Source organism: Miscanthus floridulus, chromosome 5 (genome assembly GCF_019320115.1).
Source record: "Miscanthus floridulus cultivar M001 chromosome 5, ASM1932011v1, whole genome shotgun sequence".
In the NCBI taxonomy this organism is placed as follows: Eukaryota; Viridiplantae; Streptophyta; class Magnoliopsida; order Poales; family Poaceae; genus Miscanthus; species Miscanthus floridulus.
Window position 1 is genome coordinate 102,354,959 of NC_089584.1, and position 17,304 is coordinate 102,372,262.

The 17,304-nt window shown below is 45.4% G+C and overlaps 1 pseudogene; it reads right to left on the bottom strand.

The window, feature by feature from the left end:
* Positions 1 to 10,222: 10,222 nt before the first annotated feature.
* LOC136452810 (B3 domain-containing protein LFL1-like) lies at positions 10,223 to 15,958 on the bottom strand (annotated as a pseudogene).
* Positions 15,959 to 17,304: the final 1,346 nt, after the last annotated feature.

A 17,304-nucleotide genomic window follows, 5' to 3' on the forward strand; every position in this document is an offset into this window, starting at 1 on the left:
AACTATAATATCGAGAGGAGGATACCTCACGAGTTTAGCGTCGACACGCTTGTGCACACATGAAGCCCCCGCTTCGTGCCTTTCTAAGACCCTGGAGAGTGGCCTCCGTATGATGGGCCGAAGTACATTGTGGATCCAGCTTACCGTTGGAACAAGCGTGGATCACGACAGAGGACGAGGCACAGGATGGTTATGGATCAGATACCCGAAAGAACGAGGCGTGGGAGAGGAACTCCATTTGTTATTGACCCCGAGCAGTACGAGTGCGGCAAGTGCGGTAGACTTGGCCACAATTCATGAAGTTACCATTGGCATATTAGTGAGGTGCGACTATTGGTTCATTTTATTATTTTATATTTGTCATCTTCATTTAATTAATTATGCATGTCTCTTTTTATGCTTGTATTTGTGTCAATTACTTATACATTTCTAAGTTCATGTTTTATTGTATATTGAAATTCTAATTCATTCACTTTTTTTGTAGGATGGAGCAATTCCACCTGCTCGACCCGACGTATGAGGCGACCCACCAAGGACGTCTTATAGCGCTGGGGCAGGTAATAATCTATAAGTTTTGTTCAAAATTTGGTGAGCGTACATGTCTTCGTGAATTAACAGGAGACTATGTTTTTATTCGATGCAGGACCTTTCGCTCCTTCGTCCTAGAACCCACAGTGGGTTCTTGGATATGCGGTACGACGACATGTACACTCCTTTCCTGCAAAGAGCTGGCCTGGATGTCATCTCTTTTCAGGTTTGTTGTGGGTTGCCCAAGTTCAACTCAGCGGCCATAACCGCGTTGGTTGACAGGTATTAAATTGAATCATTGCCTACATCATGGCAATTTGTTCATGCGATTGACTTTTTGACAATTAATATTGCTTTGTCTTAAATATAGGTGGCGACCGGAGACTCATAGCTTCCACCTACCTTTCAGGGAGATGATAGTCACACTCTAGGACTGTTAGAAGATGCTAGGCCTAAGGATTCATGGCAACCCAGTCACCGGGCAGTGCAGGTCAAAGGGCTGAAGAGCACGAGTGGAGGCCTTCCTTGGGCGTGAGCTTGGCGAGCAAGTGGCTCGCACTTCTGAAGTTCCCATCTCCTGGCTACGGGAAGAGTTCGTACAGTGCCATGAGGAGGCAGATGAGAAGACAATTGGGTACTACTGTAGGGCGTGGATCCTACACCTGTTTGCCTGCATTCTCTTCCCCGACGCCATGGGTGATAGTGCGTCCAAGATGTGGATCCACTGCCTCAGTGATTGGGACCATGCGGGTCACTACAGCTGGGGCTCTGCAGTCTTGAGTTTTCTATATCGGCAACTGTGTGAGGGGTGTCATCGGTCTTCGTCCAACCCGTCACTTGGTAGATGTGTGTACCTGTTACAGCTGTGGATGTGGGCTTGTCTTCTAGTTGGCCGTCCTAAGGTTCTGGCTCGTCGTGAGTGGTTCCAAGGTCAGCCTCCAAGACGACAGCCGATGTCGGCGTACCTTTAGGACTAGGCCAGGGTTCCGTATGCGAGATTAGACCGGGCGTACATTGAGTTCACCAATGAGCTAGACACGCTGACGGCGTCTAGTGTAAGTAAATTTTATTTCCCATGCTGGTTTGAAAAGGATTAGTATACCATCTAAATCTTGTTTGGACATGTTGCAGGTGGAGTGGGAGCCGTACATTGGAGAGGACGCACTTCCTTTTCAGCTAAGCAACGTTTGTGGGGCTGACGATGACTTCTATAGGATGAGGTGCCCTCTAATATGCTTCTATGCTGTCGAGTTCCACTTGCCAGATAGGGTTGCACGCCAATTTAGAGTGAGACAACTTTGGCCTACGGCTCTGTTCTCGACTGGCGTTGACTTAGGACCTGTTTGGCACGGCTCCTCCTGAGGGGCTCCTCTGTTTTTTTACCGAAAAACGGCTCTTCCAAGAAAACGTTTGGCAGGGCTCCTCTAGAGGTGCCGGAGCCAGAGCCGAAGAGGAGCCCTGCCAAACAGGTCCTTACATAAGTAAGTGTTTTGATATTTCAAATGTCTTATGATGATGGTCCATTTTCTATTAATATGGTGACATGTACATGGATTCAAGTAACGATGGCATATGTGCAGGTTGGATCGTCAGAGCAACAAGAAGATTTTTGACTGGGAGAGGCACCACCAGTCCTTCATTAAGGAATGGGAGGAGATGCATGACAACGTGGATGACAACAACGAGCCGCACATGAACCGTGAGTTCAGGCGGTACCAAGCTTGGTACCATCGTGCGACACGTTGTAGGCTGAGGGTACAGTGGATCGAAGCTGACTACGCTGACATCGAGTCCTTCGATGATGAAGACACGGCGTACGACCAGTCGACTTGTGCAGGAAGGCAGGTGGAGGCAGGACCAATCTTGGACAGAGTGGTAAGCCAATTGCCTTATTTTTGTATGTTAAGTTGCATAACAATACATTAGACGTTCTTGGACCGACATTAGGAGTTATATATTGTAGTTAGTGCCACCTTCTAGCCGTATCACCCTTATAATACGTTAGATTCTTATATAAAAGAAAACAAAACCTATTGCTATCTGTTCAGAAGTATTATTACTGAGAACTTTGTTGCAGGGCAATACACTCAAATGCTCAGTTGAAGAGATCGAGCGCGTTCGGCCGAGAGTCAATGACGACTACATACTTGGCTTCCTGGACGTAAGATTAAAAATATTCTTTCAAACATATCATTAATTCAGTTAACATAGTTTTGTACAACAAAGGCTGTCACGTCGTCTATGCCGTGCGACTGATCGTTGTGGTTGCAGGACAGACACGACACAAGATGTGTATGTTCCTTCCGCAGGCAGAGGAGGCTTAGGTTCATCTAGTCAAGTAGCTACAGGGGATGGGGACAAGGACGAGGAAGACGATGATGACGACGACATGGACAAGAGGCACGAGGAGCTTGGCCCCTCTCAGCTCCATGACACTCCCTCAACTCATGCTACACCGCCTCTAGGCACTAGGCGACGCCGTTCGCGTGACCCTTACACTCTAGGTACGAGCGCTCTCGGTCACAAGGGTAAGGGCAAGAGTAGGAGGCAGTGAGGGATGTGGTAGTTGTTAGTATGCACTATTATGGATTTTGTATTTATTTTTTTGTAACTATTTGGGACTGTATGGATATTGTGGACTATTTGGACTGCGCAGAACATATTATGTTGGTTGTGGTTGCATTTTGCTCCTTGGATGATTAAATGTTTGGAATATATAATGATGTCTCTGTTTGTAACTATGGATGCTCCTAAAACAAGGGAAACTCTTGCGAATTTTTTCCGTGAAACAATAATCATACTACACTGCTAAAAAGGCACAAATATAGTACACAGATTAACTATAAATTTATTAGAAAGTGTATAATACAAACATATCATACATACGCTTTGTAGATGAATCTAGGGTTACCAAGCAACAGTGAACGATTCTATGCTTTTCAGATAATAAAAATAGACTTTTCAGATACAGGGACAGCAGCGATTTATCACATCACTAACATAGTACTGGCATGCAAGGAAGCACAACTCCACTCTATCTCCACCATCCATCTTATGACTGTTTGATCCAAGGGCTTAGGTGAAGAGGCACACTGAGAGGCCTCCATTCCTCCTCTCAACCTATAAATAACCATTTACTCTCTCTTATTCGCACACACAACAAGGAAGAAGAACACTCCTCAGCATTTTCTTTCGTTGCAGTACCAATGTCTGGAGGGTTGTCCAGAGGGAGAGGAAAGAGGAAGGGAACTACCTGGGGGTGGGAGGGTCCTCTTGGTCTAGATTTCTTTGAGGAAGCTCTTTATGAGAGGTTCCCAGTTGAGAGCAAAAGTGATTTCACCAAAGAGGCACCACTACGAGGATACGATGAAAGGAAAGAAGAGTGGCCAAAATGCATGCATGGTGAGAACTGCCTAGTGCAGATGTTCACCGAGGAAATAGATGGAGGTTGTCGTTTCTTCAAATGCCCATGAGCACGGGTAATTGTTATTACTATTTGTTTCTTCAATATGTTTTTCTTGTATATAACTTACATGACATACTTATTATAGTCTTCCTTGGCCGAAGAAAACTATGGGTTCAGTAGGTGGGTCGATCCTCGACTTATTTATCCGTATGCGGAGTATATCTACTACCTATAGGACCGTATCTTTGATCTAGAAAGGAAAGTTAGCAGCGGTTACAAGGACGACGAACAGGACAACAACAACAATGGTGCCGATTCATAGGAGGCACTCTACAATGATTCATATTGCACCTGCCCTAACCACAACAACAAGGGGCCTCCCCCGTCACCCCTGCCACCACCACCAACAACAATGGGAGGCTACTATAGAGAAGGTGCAACACAATTTACTATGTGGCCACACTACTAGGACAACTTTATCTTTTTCACATACCACATCTATGTGTTTGTTGTTTGGTTTAATTATCTAAGGCATGTTAGGTTTAGTCGAAGGAAACTCTGTACCCAGGTTCGATACATGTAGTCACATGCCATTTCATGTGTTTCGTGTGTTGATTTATATAATGTCGTACGTCGTTAATTTTTTTTACAGCAAGTGTTCATATTTCAATACGTCCGTATCATTAAGCGGAATATTAAGACCATAAATAATAAAAATAACCACATAATAAAAAGTTCAATACTATGCCACATTACATAATATATTAATACTAGAAGTATGTGCCGACAGTAGACATGGGGGCAAATGCACTTCCAAAACCTCAGTCTAAAACGTACTGAGTAAGCAACTCATCATCCGAGTACCAGTCCTCTACCATAACCCTGTTGCTGTGGCTAGGCTCACCTACGTTGCTCTTACCTGCCTATCGCCTGTAGTAAGTGGCCTCCACTTCATCTGCGGCCGCTGCGGCCTGAGTGAAGAATGCGTCGTCATCCTCCTCCGCCTGTAAGCCCACCTCTGCTAGAGCGATGAGCTTGCTCAGTCTGCCAGTGTCGTCCTTAGTCTCCTTCGCCTGCATGCCCACATCTGCTAGAGCGATGCGCTCGCTCAGTCTGCCAGTGTCGTCCTAAGCCTCCTGCGCCTGTATGCTCGCCTCTGCTAGAGCAATGAGCTCACTCAGTCTGCTAGTGTCGTCCTCATCCTCATCCCCCTCATCAGACAACACAATCGGTGATTGAACGGTGTGACCAGCTCGCGATCTATGCTCATCTAACTTCTTCTCCTCATACCTTGCATGAGCCACCTCTGCGGCATGTTCCTCGCTGCAACCAATCCCTTCATGTATAAAATGCAATCAGTTAGCAACACAATTATACTACATTTAAAATCAGGCAACGAAAAAAAAATGCTTTCAAGCACTCACTGGCACATAATGTAGCAACATGCTCGTTCAAGACCTACATCTATACTCTTGTCTCCTCCCTTGCCTCATTCCTTGCCCTCTCCTCCTCTAACGTCATCCGCCTCTCCAATCCCCATTTGTTAAGCCCAACATTGATCGGGTTACAAATACCGCGCTGTCTAGCAAACTCACGCATCTTTTCTTTGTGATGTTTAACGAATAGGTTGACGTAGTCAGGTCCATATCCCCTCTTCCATGCAATTAGTTGCCTCTTCTTTAGTTCATCCAAGAACTTAGCTTGACCATCATAACATTCCCACCTGCATTTCCTAGTGCTCTGTTCAAAAGAAATATTATATCATATATGTTTTAGCAAAAAAAACAAAATATGATTTCATGTTTACCACAAAAATAACGAACCTCATCATACTCAATCATATGACCGCAATAATGGCCTATTCCAAGCCCCGAAGGGACTAGGCCATAGTTGGATTTAACTCCATATTCGCACATGACAGGAGGTGCTTTGTAGATTACCCTTTCTTTGTTCTTTTCCTTAACCCTCCGCGGTTCTTCCGGCCATGGGTTCTTAGGACGATACAATCATTCCTTGAAACGATACTTCACCATTGAAAACACCTAAATAATAAGACATTAGTACATGAACACATATAGCTCAAGATTTGAACACATACACTTTGCACTTACTTTATGCTTGTTTGGACACACAAACTCCAACGTATTCTCAGGGTTTATCACAGCTCGATCTCCACAATCGCACAGAGGAGATTCCTTGAGTCGTCTAACTGAGGCTAGGTGTTTCTCCTTAGCCGTCATTGGTGGAGGGTTAGGGGGGGGGGTGGAACCCACCGCTTGAAGTGCTCACGTGGATGTCTCCCTCTAAACCAATCGTCAAAAAGGAGGTACCTAGGATCAAACTTGTCTACACCGTCGATCCACTGAAAGAAAAAGCACCTCTCATGATCCTACACAATGAGATTCTAAAAAATATTAGTAGCATACTTACACAAATAAAGAAAAAGGATAGTGAAAATAATTTCTTACATTAAAACGACTGCATGTGTAGAAGCAACGCTTCACTGTATCCGGATGTTTCGATTGAAAAACATGGACCGGGAAACTACAGTCACAGTTAGGGACAGGGAGGTCAGGAGGGACGAGGGTATCTTTGCTAGACACGTTGGGGTATAATTCTCGAGGACGATCCCGTTTTCACCAAAACTCCTCCTGAAACATTTCTTGCATCTAACAAAACGGATGTAATTTAACAAACATAAATCAAAACATCACAAATAAATGTCAATGAGAACCATAACTACAATACAACCAATTTCGTTCTAAGAACCGAAAGCAGTTAACATTAAACCCTAAACCTAGAGTTTCCTATTTGATGGACAACAATGAACCAATAACATAACTACATCCGCCTAGGTTTGCTAGCTTTTTCCACGCCTTGACATCATCCTACGGTTGTATAATACATATATTGAGGGATATAATGAAACCCTAAGTGATGACGATTATTACGTTCAAAAATACGACTAATATATACTGAATCGATGTGAAAAAACTAGGAGGGGAGCGAGGATACCTTGCTCTCGAAGATCTATGGATCAAATCAAGGTTTTCAAGGTCCAATATGCCGATTCATGAAGTGGGGAGAGAAAAAACCCGAGAGGGAGGAGAAAGAAGAGGAAGAACGTTCGGGCAGGAAGGTTGGGCCGGGGTTAAATAGCAGGGAGCTCGGCGCCAGTTACTCTGGCGCCGAGCTCGGTGCCAAGATCTACGGCACCGAGCTCGGCGCCAGAGTGACTGGCGCCGAGCTCCCTGCCATGTCATCCACCGAGCCCAGGACCTCGGCGCCAGGGACGCTGGCGCCGAGACGTGTTAGCTCAGCGCCAGCATCAATGGCGTCGAGCTAAGGGTCTATTTTTTAAATTCTTTCTGCTAGGGGTCTATTTGTGAGAAACTTTCAAAAAGGGCTAAATTGTAAAAAATTTGGCCTTGCGTACCGCTTTCTTTGTGATGTTGCACGAACACAGATAACGGCTGAAAGATTAGGCGTGAAGGAATGATGACCCAGCTACAAGTGACTAACTGTCGCGGGTAGAAATCGCAGCGACCATTGTTGTTCGTCGGGTGCCACTGATTGTAGGTCTCTGGTGACTCGAGTGATCTCAAGAACACACAGAAGACACGGTGATGTATCTTGTTTCTGGCTATCAGGGCCCTACGTCTAGTAGTAGTAGTTCTTTGTATTCGAGAGCACCTAATCGGGGAGAGGGGGGATTTGGAAGAGGATCGTTCGGTGCTATCCTAGGCTCGTCGGCGGTGAGGTTTCTTCCTCGGCGATGGAGAAGAATATGGTGGGGGAGGAGCTCTCGGTGCTCCTCTCTGGGTGGCTCTGCTCTCAGCGCATAGCTCGGTGTTGTTGCTTGAGGACTCTATTCTCCTCTTGTTTTCGTCTAATTTCGTCCTCCACCTCTATAGGATCCGACCTCCCCTTATAAACTGAGGTAGGTCGAGTATAAGGTGGTTTGGGGGCTTAGTCTATGGTCTACATGCGCCGGAGTTTAGGAGGGCACTGCTGCGGCGTGGATGGACCTCAGCGTTGTCGTGAAGTCGGAGGAGCCTTGGACATCGTCTGGCTGCTCTGTTCTGACGCTCTGACCGTCAGTGCTTGTCGGCTTGGACCGGCCTCTATCTAGTGAGTCTTCGAGAGGCTTCCTTGCTGGCGAAGGCGTCCAGTTTGAGGGGCCGACAAGTGGGCCTAGAGCTGGTGGAGGTATTTGTCCTTTGTGTCACGCTGCGTGCGTGACTTTGTCAGAGGAGTGGGCGACAGTGCCGCGCTCGTTGGCTAGGGCAGCGTTAAGGAGCCTCTGAGGCCTAGACGCTCGGGGCGCTAGGTTCCAGTCCGGCCCTTGGATTGGACTGGAGGCGGAGCTGAGGATCAGGTCTGGCGGCCGTCGATCGAGAGCCTGGAGCTCGGGTGAGCCCCCGAATCCAGATCAGAGGCCGAGGGCCGGTGTGCTGAGGTTTCGCCCGATCCTTGGCCAGAAGGTGCGCACGAGCGTACCTGAGGGGTATAGCCCCCGAACGATTCTGGGGGGATTGGTTAGGGTCCTTCGATCGGGAAACTCTCATCCCGGAACTTAATATATCCCTATGTTTGAGTCTCGTCACTGACCTAGAAGATATTTTAGTTTATATATTAGAAAAGACAAGTTATTTATTTCTGAGAAGTTGTCATGGTCCCGGCGTCCAGCTGCCTATGTGGCATGGCCACGTCAGATGTTGTTGCTGGCATGGCGGACCATTGGTGTGCAACGGCAGTAGATTAGGGGCTCAGATGGTCGGTTCGTTAGTTTCATGACCCAGATGAAAATGCTCTAAAAGTTTGGGGACCCAATGTGCATTTTACTCTATTAGAAAATATATGTCCGCTTGTTTCTATGGGTGAAAGACAAATTAATTTGTTATAATGCACATATTTTTAGGTATTTTTGTAATGGACATTAATGAGTTTATTTTATACGGGATTTTTGTTTGTTATACCACACTTTTGCACACATTCTTGAAATATGGAATAGAATCATCACATTCTTCATCGCTCCTAAACCAAACGCACCTTAAGGTTAACCCATATTCCCTAAAGATTGTGACTACGAAATGCAAAAACACATCAGTCAGGGTTCTCCTTTTTCGCTCTAAACTGATGAGGTCCGTCTCCATGCTAAAGATTCTCATCACTTACACTTCCTCAGGATTCCATTCAGTGCAGCGCCCAATTGTGTGAACACTCTTAAATGTCTTTTATTCTAGATGCTCCATATTGCGAACAAAATGAGTGCCCTTGTTGCCTTAATTTCGTTTTGCTTCGCAAGCTATGTCTGCGGTGAGAAACATTTCATCCCTGGCCACGTCCCACTCCACAATTTTTATTGACTAACTAATACACATATGGAGCGAGCAGCTTTTCCACTTTAAAATAGTACGAAGAAGGTAAACGGAACAAATTTCTTCGACTACAGACTCCTTGCAGCATTTGTGTTTTGGGTGACGGTACACCGAAGCGTCCAGTGTCCGAGATATATTTCGATGCCAAACTGCAACGAGAAGGCCTTAAAAGAGTTAAAGAGATCCCAGGAAGAAAGCACGGTAAGTGGAAAAAAGTTAAAGAGATAAGGACACTAACCAGATGCCGAACTGCAATAATGAGAGCGATAAGGACACTAACCAGCCGGTATAACGTTTCATGCAATTGGGGAAAGTAACATGCGCAATCGATGATATTCATGGAGTGCTAAGAGCAGTTCCGCCAACAGACCGCTTAACAGCTGTGCATGCATGCATGATGCATCTATGCTTTCGTAAACCGCTGTGCACAAAGGCCCGTAAAACCGAACAATCAAGTGTTGTAGCAAGCCAAGAAACAAGCTCCAGCTGGAGTGTGTGTGTGACTGTGTGATGGTGACGGGTGCATCCGAGAGAAGTTACTGAAACGGAGAAAAGGGTTCGCCTATATAAAATCTGAATCTAAATAAGGGAAAACCACATGGACGTTAGTCAGAAACCAAGAAGACCGCAGCAGACTCTGCAATCCATGGATCAATCCATTGAGCTTTCGAAGAAACCTGACCTGGCGTATCACATCGGAGACGTGTTTCAAGCCAATGAACTACACCAGTCCCGTAACCGTCGTTGTCGTGGAGATGAGTTGCTGAAACTGAAACGCAACAAGGGCCAAGGGGGCTCAAGGGTCGGCATCTATCACGCTCACTTGAGACGAGCCCCCCCAACCACGTGCGTGGAAGTTAGTCTCATACCACAACAAGAAGGTAATGCACAGGATGTCTTTCGTGTATATACTGCAAATTCACGAGGTGCGAGAAACACCAGAGCCTCGTCCCAGCGTTGCATCTGATGTAATGTTCAGTTCAGTTTTGCAGAGTTACCATTTTACACATAAACAGCACGCTTACCCAATCATATACTAGTAAACATAAAAAAAAAAACTCGACCGGGAGGTTAAGACTGCCCCGCACCATTACAAATAAGAAGGACCTTCTCACCTAGCCGAGAAAACCCCCGCCCCACCCTTACACGGTGGCTTTCCATCGCCCAAGTGAGAATTGGGCTGGTGCCCCCCAGCGCTTTAGTTATGGGGACGGACAAGGGAATTTTTTTAACTTTAGCCTAAAATTCACTCCCACGGGGAGTCGAACTGAGGACTGAGAAGTGCCGCCGGGTCACCTAACCGTTTGAGCTAAACATACAAAATGAGGACGCCAATTATTTGGATGTACAGCAATGGCGTCAACGAGGGGATCTCTGAGTTCCATGCAGGGGGATGGTTTGACCCAGCAGTTTATTTTTCTGCCTGGATCTCACATCAGAGGCCCAGATTTTGGGTAGGGGAACGAACAGCTCCCAATCTTCTCGTCATGGAAATGTGTGGCCAGGTTGACCGAGGGGTTATTGGAGCTCAGGGAGTTTGCCATGTCCATGGAGTCACCGAACGGGTCGAAGAAGTCGGAGTACCTCACGTTCGCTACTGGTATCTCTGGCAGGGAGTTCAGTATGCCATCGAATATCTCATCAGCTTGTGGCACGATCGCGAGCATATCAGCTTCTGCAGCAACGGGGCCTGCAAAGTCATGGAATGCTTGTGGAGCTGGCAGTGCGGCAGAGATGTGCATATGTTCATGGACTTGGGGCACAGTGGCAGTCTGTTCATCTCCTGCCTTCTTTGCTCCTATGACCTTCATCAAATACACAGTACACAGTAATAAGCACCTACTGCAGCATGACAAAAAAAATGTGCAGCTTTGTTAAATGCTAATGAGGAAACTGAGTGAGTACAAAGCGGTGGTTCTCGTCGTCTTTGTATATCACAATGAAGTCTCCTTGATGAAGGTCATGAGCTTTTACATAATCTCCTGAAATGTTTAAAGAGGTTCAGAAAAACATAAGAGAACTGGCCTAAAATACTGCTCCCTTCGTTCATTAATGTAAGGTGTATTTTGGTAAGAAGAAGGTTTTGGCATTTAATTTATTTTATGATATAACATATTGGCAATTGCTGCAAATTCAGCATCATATTAAAAGCACTTTGAAGCATGAATCTAAACAGTACGACTTTTATACACTAAACATGAATATAATTTTATTAACTGTTGATAACAAAAAACTTGTTTCAGTTTGGCAATTTCAAATCAAAATGTGCCTTACGGAAGTGAAAATTACTCACCAGTATTTTCAAGTACATACATCCTGCTTTTGTTGTTGAACCAATATCTGCATTAGACATTATGCAATCTGTCATTCTAGTGGATAAACAAGACCTTACTAAAAATAATGCAGAATAATTGAATTTCTTCTTATTCACATGAAGAACCACATTAAAATAAAACTCCGTTACTCATAACTGGTAACATATCCAAAAGGATCCATATCAATAGGATGTAGGTCTAATGATTTCTCGTCTAAGTAAAAAACAGACCTAATCTGATCTAATTAACTATTCCTTGTTACTCAGGGCACAATATCAGAGAAGAAGGCCACAATCTTGTCTGCAGTTTGCATCTTCTGGATATCTTAATTTTGATAGCATTTAACTCAAGCTAAGATAACATTAACAATAAAGCATGAAAATGATTAATGTGTGTTGCTTTTTTAATTAATCTAATATCCACAGATACTTCTTTAATCTTCCTGGCAGCATAACATTGTATTCTTCCTAAGTAAGTTTAGCAAATATAATGATTTGGTGTACTCAATGTACCAAGCATTAAAGCCAAATAATTCACAAGCTCGCACCTATACTTGAAGGTCCACAGTTGTGCATTTAGCAAGTCATGCATACATAAACTCTTTCCATCCTTTGCCATCAGAATAGGGAGGTAAGACTCCGCCTCCTTCTGCAGAATCCATCCCACATTATTTTTTGAAGAGAATCTGGCAGGATAACTGCCAGTCTTTGTATTAATAAAGAAGGAGAAATACAAAACGACAAACACAAAACACAACATCACCACCAACCAGCCAATCCATTCAACATTAACAGGCATCAATTATTTTGCAGAGGAACTTTTGAAAATAAAATTTTAATTTCATTGGTAACTGACCTTTGGGAGAACAATTCTCCCAAGCTGGCTTACATCGCTATTTCGGAGCTCCTTCTGAAGAAGAACTCTCAATCCTGTAGCATAATGCTACACAAACATTGCAGAATCTCTTAACCCAGAAGAACGGACTATATTCTGATAACTCTTTGTTTTCTAAAAAGTAATAATTACTCTAGTTTTCTGCATAACCTTACATCCAGATCAAGAGCAGCTGTATTCAAGTCCAGTTCATTTATCTGCATCAGAAGATAAATGCATTCAGAGACCAAGCATATGGCACATGTATAATTTTATGGACTAGTCTGGAAGAAGAGCAAAAAACCAACAGTTTTCACATTGGAAGGAAGCTATTTGCAATACTCTCTGTATTTGCAACCAATTTCACTAATTTGCCTTCTAGCATATATAATCAGATTAATAACTTGTCCACATGATTACAAAGCAGACAATCATTCTACTGGTTTCTACTGTTCATGCCAAAATACACTGATACTTGTGTCACTCATCAGCAGTAATAGAAATGGTACTGCCAAAAACATAATTTCTGCTAATTTGCTCATGGCTCCCACATCTTCTGATCCTTTTCAAGAACACAGCAGAAAACTCCCATCTTCTTCATGAAAGAGATCTCACAGTATCAATTTGTTTATATGAAACAAATTGATCTGAGGATTAGCTTCCCTAGACTGTACAGAATTTGCAGACGACAGGAGGCTTCTGTAGCTGATATGCATGAGGTGGAGTGGCAGCTGGACCTAAGAAGAAGACTTGGCCCAGACGAGTTGGCAGAATGGAATACACTTCTGCATGAGTTAGAGGTGGTTCAGATTTCTGAGAGGGATGACTTCTTAGTTTGGGTGCTGGAAAGCTCAGGAAATTTTTCTATCAGATCATTATATAGGCTGATGACTAACAGTGGTGAAATTGATCTGAGGATGAAACAAGTCTGGGAACAGAAACTACCACTCAAGATCAAGATCTTCTTGTGGATGCTTTGGCATGATAGAGTGCAAACAGGGGAACAGTTGAGTAAGAGGAAGGGTAAAGGAGAGAAATGCAAGTATTGCGGTGCTTTAGAAACCAGAAATCATCTATTTTTTAACTGTAACATTGCACAAGTCATTTGGGTTTGGGTCAGGATTAGTTTGAGGTGGAGTGTGAGACCTATTTAGATTACTAGTTTTCAGGACATGATGGGGATAAGAGAGGTGATCCAGGAGAAATCTCTTGCTCTTGTGATCTTAGCTGCAGTAGTTTGGAGCCTGTGGAAATACAGGAATGATTGGGTGTTTAATAATGTTCTGATCAAGTCCCCCAAATCAATTGCTTACAAAGTTTCCTTCAAACAAAAATTGCTTACAAAGTTGTTGGATTTCTAACACAGTGGACGAAGATGCAGAAGGAAAAGGACAAGCCCCTGATGGAGGATATCATCCTGAAGCTGCAGGAAGGCTTGAGGGCGTGGTGATATGAAGCTGCTGGAAAGCTCGGGCGTCTCTAGGCTATTCTGTTTTTTTGCTGTTCCAAGTTTAGTCTGTTATCTTAGTTGCCTGGGAGTGCTGATGTTTTTCTATTAAAGTCTGGTTTGTAAGATAGGAGAGGTGGTGAGGTTTATTTCCTGGATGTTGGTTTAAGCTTGTGACAAGCGCGCTCAGTGTAAGCTGGTTTCCCCAGCATCAAACTCTGGTTTTCAATATAATAAGCTGGGCCAAAGTGTCTTTGGTCTAAAAAAAACATGGAGAAGTAGAGCGTTCTATCAGTAGACCTACTGTCTTTTGCTTATGGGCCAAGAACACCAAGTTCAATGAGCCCTCATCAGTACCAGATGGTGGCCAGGCCAAGTGCAGCCCATCAAAATACTGGCCCATGACATATAATATATCAGTTAACTTGTATGATACAGGTAGTATGGTACAAACAGTACGGTCACTTTTGGAGTTCCTCGCAAATTAGTGTCAGTGTTGTTATCAATAATTCACGCTGGTACAGCCAATTCCAACCAATATAATTATGGGATGAGAACACACACATGTACACTGACAACTCGAACCAATAATGTCACTCTGTTTTTTTTTAAATGTCTGCTAACAACAAGCGAGAATGGGAAGACCAAAACAATCACACATTAGCTACCAAATTATGCTCCTGCAATTACTCAGTTATCGCCCGGAAATGGCAATACAAGGCCTACATGGTGACAACTTGTAACATTCAGCCTGTTCGTTTCGGCTGAAACGATCGTGGATTATAAGCCAGAAGTACTGTTGGCTGGTTTGGTGTGAGAGAAAAATATTGTTCCAGTTTATAATCCACGATCGTATAAGCCGAAACGAACAGGCTTATTGTGCCACCTGTGATGCACACGATCGACAAACTGCAAAACCAAAGTCCAATTGATCCGAAAACCTGGGTGATTGCACATTTACTACCACCCAAACCACACTCAGGGTGAGATATCATCACTACTACGAAATCAACAAATAAGCAACCAAACTAAGCAACCTACCGTTAATGCCAGTATCTACCACTTACATGTCCAATTGATCACGCCTATACCATGGTAATCAAACACACACCAGTACACTAGATCGCCCAAATTTATCCTGGAATCCAGACTAAACCTGCAAGCAACTGCTAGTAAACAACGATTCCACTAATCAACCAGTGATCGTACGGACCAGAGTCCCAAATCCCGCACGGAAATTTTAAAATCCGGCAACAAGGGACTAGGGGGGTCGCCAATCGCCTCCCCCTGGGCCCCCAGCCCACCGCACCTACGCACCACGACGGCCCACCATCGCGCATATAAACCGCAACAGCAGCAGGAGACCGTGAATTCCGAGGCACTCACAGGTCGTGGCGCCGCCGATGGCCTCCGGGCGGCGCTCCGAGGCCCGCGGCGGACGGACCTACGCTTCCGGGTGACCCGCTGCGGCAGGACTTCACCGGCGGAGGAAGAGGAGGTGGAGACCGGGGAGGTGCGGCGCTTGTTAATGCCGGCCATGCCGGTGGCGGAGAAGGAAGGAGGAGGTAGCGGCAGCGGCGGCGGCGGCGACGACGGCGTCTAGGGTTGGGGCGGGCGAGGATTTTATAGCCGGATGGGGCGGGCGGGCGGAGACGCGGAGGCGGGGGCGCGCGGTGACAAGTGGCGGGCGGGGGAGGCAAACGACCCCCCGTCGGGGCGAGGCCGAGGGCGCGCAGGCGCGGCCAACCGGGCGGGCGCGAGGTGGCAAGCGCCGGGTGGGAGGCGCGGGCTGGCATGCATGCGTTTCAGCCTCCGCGCGGCATCGGGATTCCCTGTGGGCGCCGAGCCGCCGAGACAAATCGCCCGCCTGTTTTGAACTCAACCAGGCCGGGATGCTGCTTGAATGCTGCCTGCGCCGTGCGCCCTGGTTTCCCGGGGTCGCCCGCCCGCCCGCCGCCCAGTGCTGGCTGCTGCGCTTGGGCTCGGGACTTGGTGGTGCTTGCATTGGACGGATGGCTGGGTTCACCACTGCCGCACCGGCACCGCGCGCTCTCTGGTGATTCACTGGTAAGGCTGCGGTGAAGCTTAAAAGCGGGGGATTCGCCAAAAATAGCAGCTCTCCTCCCTCTCCTGGAGTCGGGCCTGCTAAACTTGGGACTTCGACTTCCGGCTCTTGAAAGGACAAACTGAAACTCCGCGGCCGGTGCTTTTGGAGTGTACAAGTACAATGTCCCAACATTGCGAACATTGGATCGGTTCAGAATGCCTGCACTTTACAGCCGTACACAACGCTGTGCAGATTCATGGACTCGACTCTCGACATCGAGGCCCTGTTTAGTTCCCCTCCAAAACGTCAAATTTTTTAAGATTCTCCATCACATCGAATCTTTGACGCATGCATGAAGCATTAAATATAAATAAAAAATAAAACTAATTATACAGTTTAGACGAAATCCGCGAGACGAATCTTTTAAGTCTAATTAGACTATGATTGAATACTAATTATCAAATAACAACAAAACGCTACAATAGCATTTTGTTAAATTTTTTGCGAACCAAACTGGCCCTAAAAGGATAAAAGAACTCGAATAACAAGTCATACTGCTGAAATACGGTCGACTTGTCCGTTTCGGGCTTCTCGGGCTATTTATAGCTACAGTCTCAAAAGACGAGCCCATCCACTGTTTCATCAGCGCAAGCATACGTCTGCTTCCTTGTTGCCACCTACCGAACGTATTCTGTGGTCTTCTGCGGAGAGTGGACTCTCGAGTACCACAGGACAGGAGACTATCAGCCTGTTCGGGAGGTCGTATCGTATCGTGGATTATTTACTGCTGGCTGGTTTAGTATGAGAGAAAAACACTGTTCCCGGCTGAAAATTTACGATCGTTTACGAGCAAGCGAACAGGCTGTATACGGAACGAGATCAAATGTGCTCTGACTAGACGTATTTGGAACGATTTCATTTTTTATAATAATCACCTAAAAACCTTTTTACAGGCACTTTAGTTTTTTTTATACCCACTTACTTTAGTTTTAGGTTGTTTGTAAAAATCAGATTCTCGAGGCATGCAATTTATTTGAAATAAGTGTCATGCAGTTTTTCCTTACGTCTAATGGACAATGTTCTGTGTAGCGTCTAGTCTCTACTCGACAACCCCATCATCCTTCAGACCGGTCTCTCTTCAGAAATCAGAATTGTCCAGTGAAGATTCTCACCAAGATGCTCACGGCCAGGCTGCAAGCCCAAATTCAGAAAATGGTAGACGTTGATCAGACCGGTTTCCCGAAGGGTCCATCCATTTCAGAACTTCTGTTCGCTTTTTAGCCGCTTTGCTAAAAAGCCATGGCTGA